Source organism: Equus asinus, chromosome 30 (assembly GCF_041296235.1).
Source record: "Equus asinus isolate D_3611 breed Donkey chromosome 30, EquAss-T2T_v2, whole genome shotgun sequence".
Taxonomy (NCBI): domain Eukaryota; kingdom Metazoa; phylum Chordata; class Mammalia; order Perissodactyla; family Equidae; genus Equus; species Equus asinus.
The window spans coordinates 30,062,045-30,068,130 of record NC_091819.1 but is presented as its reverse complement, the minus strand read 5'-3'; the positions used below and the strand labels follow the sequence as shown (position 1 = coordinate 30,068,130).

General features: G+C 40.4%; 1 pseudogene; it reads right to left on the bottom strand.

Annotated features, from left to right (window-relative positions):
- Nucleotides 1–5,577: 5,577 nt before the first annotated feature.
- On the bottom strand, nucleotides 5,578–5,701 carry LOC123282330 (U6 spliceosomal RNA; annotated as a pseudogene).
- Between the last annotated feature and the right edge of the window lie 385 nt (nucleotides 5,702–6,086).

Sequence of the window (6,086 nt, the reverse complement as noted above, 5' to 3'; positions counted from 1 at the left end):
AAATGAAAATGATAGCATACCATACCAACTCATATGGGATACAGCAAAAGCTGTATTAAGAGGAAAATTCATCACAATACAGGCACACCTTAACAAACAAGAAAAATCCCAAATAAGCAACCTTAAAGCACACCTAACTGAACTAGAGAAAAAAGAACAAATGAAGCCCAAAGTCAGCAGAAGGAGAGAAATAATAAAAATCAGAGCAGAAATAAATACTATTGAAATGAAAAAGGCAGTAGAAAGGATCAATGAGACAGAGCTGGTTTTTTGAGAAGATAAATAAAATTGACAAACCACTAGCCAGACTTACAAAGAAAAAAATGGAGAAAGCTCAAATAAACAAAATCAGAAATGAGCGAGGAGAAATAACAGACTCTGCAGAAATACAACAGATTATAAGAGAATACTACAAAAAACTATATGCCAACAGAATGGATAACCTAGAGGAAATGGATAAATTCCTGGACTCCTACAGTCTCCCAAAGCTCACTCAAGAAGAGGCAGACAATTTGAACAGACCAATCACAAGGAAAGAGATTGAAACAGCAATCAAAAACATCCCAAAGAATAAAACCCCAGGACCAGATGGCTTTCCTGGGGAATTCTACCAAACTTTCAGAGAGGATTTAATACCTATCCTTTTCAAGCTATTCCAAAAAATTAGGGAAGATGGAATACTTCCTAACACATTCTATGAGGCCAACGTCACGCTGATACCAAAACCTGACAAGGACACCACAAAAAAAGAGAACTACAGGCCAATATCACTGGTGAACATAGATGCAAAAATTCTAAACAAAATTTTGGCAACCAGAATTCAGCAATTCATCAAAAGAATCATACATCAGGATCAAGTGGGATTCATACCAGGGACACAGGGATGGTTCAACATCCGCAAATCAATCAACGTGATACACCACATCAACAAACTGAGGAATAAAAACCACATGATCATCTCAATAGATGCAGAGAAGGCATTTGACACGATCCAACAGCCATTTATGATAAAAACTCTGAACAAAATGGGCATAGAAGGAAACTACCTCAACATAATAAAGGCCATATACGACAAACCCATAGCCAACATCATACTCAATGGGCAAAAACTGAACCCCATCCCCCTGAAAACAGGAACAAGACAAGGATGCCCTCTATCACCACTCTTATTTAACATAGTACTGGAGGTCCTGGCCAGAGCAATCAGGCAAGAAAAAGGAATAAAAGGAATCCAAATAGGGAGGGAAGAAGTGAAACTCTCGCTGTTTGCAGACGACATGATCTTATATATAGAAAACCCCAAAGAATCCATTGGAAAACTGTTAGAAGTAATCAACAACTACAGCAAAGTTGCAGGGTATAAAATCAATTTGCATAAATCAGTAGCATTTCTAGACTCCAGTAATGAACCAACAGAAAAAGAACTCAAGAATACAATACCATTCACAATCGCAACAAAAAGAATAAAATACCTTGGGGTAAATTTAACTAAGGAAGTGAAGGACCTATATAATGAAAATTACAAGGCCTTTCTGAGAGAATTGGATGACGACATAAGGAGATGGAAAGACATTCCATGTACATGGATTGGAAGAATAAACATAGTTAAAATGTCCATTCTACCTAAAGCAATCTACAGATTCAACGCCATCCCAATCAGAATCCCAATGACATTCTTTACAGAATTAGAACAAAGAATCCTAAAATTCATATGGGGCAACAAAAGACCCCGAATTGCTAAAGCAATCCTGAGAAAAAAGAACAAAACGGGAGGCATCACAATCCCTGACTTCAAAACATACTACAAAGCTACAGTAATCAAAACAGCATGGTACTGGTACAAAAACAGGTGCACAGATCAATGGAACAAAATTGAAAGCCCAGAAATAAAACCACACATCTATGGACAGCTTATCTTTGACAAAGGAGCTGAGGGCATACAATGGAGAAAAGAAAGTCTTTTCAACAAATGGTGCTGGGAAAACTGGAAAGCCACATGTAAAAGAATGAAAATTGACCATTCTTTTTCACCATTCACCAAAATAAACTCAAAATGGATTAAAGACCTAAAGGTGAGACCTGAAACCATAAGGCTTCTGGAAGAAAACGTAGGCAGTACACTCTTTGACATCAGTATTAAAAGGATCTTTTCAGACACCATACCTTCTCAGAGAAGGGAAACAATAGAAAGAATAAACAAATGGGACTTCATCAGATTAAAGAGCTTTTTCAAGGCAAATGAAAACAGGATTGAAACAAAAAGACAACCCACTAACTGGGGGAAAATATTTGCAAGTCATATATCTGACAAAGGCTTAATATCCTTAATATATAAAGAACTCTCGCAACTCAATCACAAAACATCAAACAACCCAATCAAAAAATGGGCTGGAGACATGAACAGACATTTCTCCAAAGAAGATATACTGATGGCCAATAGGCACATGAAAAGATGCTCATCATCGCTGATCATCAGGGAAATGCAAATCAAAACTACACTAAGATATCACCTTACACCCGTTAGAATGACAAAAATATCTAAAACTAATAGCAACAAATGTTGGAGAGGTTGCAGAGAAAAAGGAACCCTCATACACTGCTGGTGGGAATGCAAACTGGTGCAGCCACTATGGAAAACAGTATGGAGATTCCTCAAAAAACTAAAAATAGAACTACCATACAATCCAGCCATCCCACTACTGGGTATTTATCCAAAGAGCCTGAAGTCAGCAATCCCAAAAGTCCTGTGCACCTCAATGTTTATTGCAGCACTGTTTACAATAGCCAAGACGTGGAAGCAACCTAAGTGTCCAGCAACAGACGAATGGATAAAGAAGATGTGGTACATATATACAATGGAATACTACTCAGCTGCAAAACAGAACAAAATCATTCCATCTGCAATAACATGGATGGACCTTGAGAGAATTATGCTAAGTGAAATAAGCCAGCAAGAGAAAGATAATCTGTGTATGACTCCACTCATATGAGGAATTTAAAACTATGGACCAAGAACAGTTTAGTGGATACCAGGGGAAAGGTGGGGTGGGGGGTGGGCAAAAAGGGTGAAGTGGTGCACCTACAACATGACTGACAAACATTAATGTACAATCGAAATTTCACAAGATTGTAACCTATCAATAACTCAATTAAAAAAACTGGAAAAAAAAACACATACATATAAAACTGTGACTTATGTCAGAGAATGTTCTTGTTCTCAGAAGAAACACAATGGAGTGTTTCAGGGAAAAGGTCACAATGTCTACAACATACTCTCAAATAGTCCAGCAAAATGAAAATAATAATAAAATGCATAAATGTGTGTATATATGGAAAAAGCTGGAGAGAGCAGCGTGCGAGCAAAAGCAAATGTGACCAGACGTAAATAACTGGCTGGTCTCAGGGAAACACATGAGTCCAGCATGCCGCTCACTGCTTGTCTATAAGTTTGAAGTTTTTTAAGTAAAAAGCTTTTATTAAAAAAATAAGCACATTTCATTCTCAGCAATCAAAATCAAAGTAATAAGAAATCATAACAGAAATCCTGCCTCCTATAAACTATTTATAAAACAATTTGCTCTTGGGGCTGGCCTGGTGGCGTAGCGGTTAAGTTTGCAGGCTCCACTTCAGCAGCTGAAGGTTTGCGGGTTCAGATCTTGGGTGCAGACCTACACACCACTCATCAAGCCATGCTGTGGTGGCATTCCACATACAAAATAGAGCAAGATTGGCACAGATGTTAGCTCAGGGCCAATCTTCCTCAGCAACAACAAAATAATTTTCTCTTTTGTGTTGTACTATTTTTTGTCATTTTGCCTTGAAAAGTTGATTTTTAAGGATGTCTTAACCCTCAATTTCACAATAAAATATATTAGTTACAGCTTTTTTCCTCAATACTTTAGAATTTAAAATTGAAATCTTGGCAACCGGGAGAGATCTAAAATATTCTGTTTCATGAAGTACAAGCTGAGATGAGGCTGGATATCAGTCTGCTATTCCTTGATGGGAAAGAAGCAGCCCCTTTCGTCCTCACCAGACCCTGAGGGAGGCAGCACCATGGTTGGTTCCCGGCCACCACAGGGTCAGAGCTGGTTTTCAGGACTGACTCTTACTGAGCACTGGGCTCCAGCTCCAAAGATGAGCAGCAGGTCCCGTGGAAGGCTCAGATGGACCTCTGCCACGAAGGCGGCTCCCCAGGCCGGTGGGCCAGCGGCCATGGGTAGATGGCATCGCCCACCAAGGGCCACAGAGAGGGAAACTGAGAAGAAAAGAACTGGAGGGAAAATGAGGGAGGGGAAGGGAGGTGCTGTTTAAATACAATTAGCCTCTTCTTCCCAAATGATAACAGAATGAGATGAATTTACTTCATGAGGCCTCCCAACTTCCTAAAGAGAGTCCCTGAGAAGAGAGGAGAGGAGAGGGAAATTACAGCAGAAGCAAGGTGACCCTGAGCCTCTCTAGTTCTCCCTTGTGCTGAAACACAAGGTCGGAGGCACAGAAGACCAAATGACCCCTGAGCCCCTCACATAGCAGTCCTGGCACCCGGGACGTGGGAACGCAGCAGGAGGGGTCAGGGGCCTGAAGGACTCCGGGGGCAGCTGGGCAGAGCCCGGGCCCTGGCCGTTCTGGAGGAAGCTGTGCAGCCAACACTCCCACCGTAGGAGCAGTGAGGCTCCCAAAGGTGAGCTGAGAGAAAGGAGACGGGTGAGAAGACAGAGCCAGCAAAGACAGGCCACTACTGTGAGCAAGGGAGCGCCCTAGAAAGGAAGAGGACTGGAAAGGAAAATCGCTGAAAGAGGTGGAAATATAGTTTTAGAAGGAGACAAGGAATAGAAATTCCAAAGCTTAATGATGAAAATAAAAGAAAGAAGTTCAGAAATAAAAATAACAGGATATTAGACAGGAACTACAAAATTAAACAAAAATATGAAATAAAGTAATTGATACAATTATATGTAATATTAAGGCTGATTTACCTATTTTACTTTTACTAGATGGGATTTTGAATCAAGTGAAATGCTTAAAAATTATTTCAAAGTAACTTTTAAAACTATTGTAATATTAAAATTAATAAAGTATTTAAAATTATTAAAGCAACCTTTTAAAACAACTATTTAAAAACTTACTGAAGTCAATGTAGTAAAATAAAATTAAAATAGTTTTTAAATTGTAATACTTTCTCCTAAAGTCTTTTTGTCAGGTTTTGGGAAGAGAGTAGAGAGAAAAGCCGTGGATAAACTCATCTGCACACCATGGTGTGCTGGTCATCACCCGGCTCCTCAGGAGGAAGCAGCCCTGCTGAGTAGCATCTGCGTTTTCATGGTGTAAACACACCACCGCGGCCAATTTCAAGCTACAATCTGAAGTCACTCAAGTAGGGGCTGGGGAGAGACGCCAGCAGCATCCCATTGGTGGCATCTCCACCACGCACCCACCAGACGGGAGCATCTCCAGAGCACGGATAAGAGCAAAACGCAGCACAGTGTTTAGGAAGCAGTACACGAGTACTTATTACCTTTGCTATGTTTTCAGTGTTAATAAACACATTTGTTTTGCATTTTATACAGAACGACCTGAAAAAGTATAGACGGCTTCCTGAGTTTGCGTGTCTCCCTTGTGCAGGGGCCGTGCTGAGCTCGTCCCAGGCTAACATTTGTCCATACCGTTCCCATTTTAGTGTAAGTGCTGCCGAAGTGAGCACCTTCGTTTTTAATATCATTTACTTCTACTTTTACATAATTTCTTTTTTAAATAAATTAGTTTTTAACAGTGGCTTGCAGAATTCCTGGAAACTAACCCCCAGCTCTTGGGAGCCGGTACAGCCGGCAGGATGCGGGCCCAGCGCACCACTGATGCTCTGCGCTGGCACCGCTCCACCGGCCCGCGCCCTGCCGGCTCTGCACAGGGTCATCTCCTGAGCTAGCGGGCTGAGGACCAACCCGCCCGGTGTTCTGTCACGTATACAAAACAGAAATCGAACGTGTGTCTTGTAAAAAAAAAAAAAAAAAAACCTTTTTTCCTTTTGAAAAATGTTTTCTCCCTTTTAAATTGATTTTATGGGATTTTCCTTTTTTAACTACCAACAC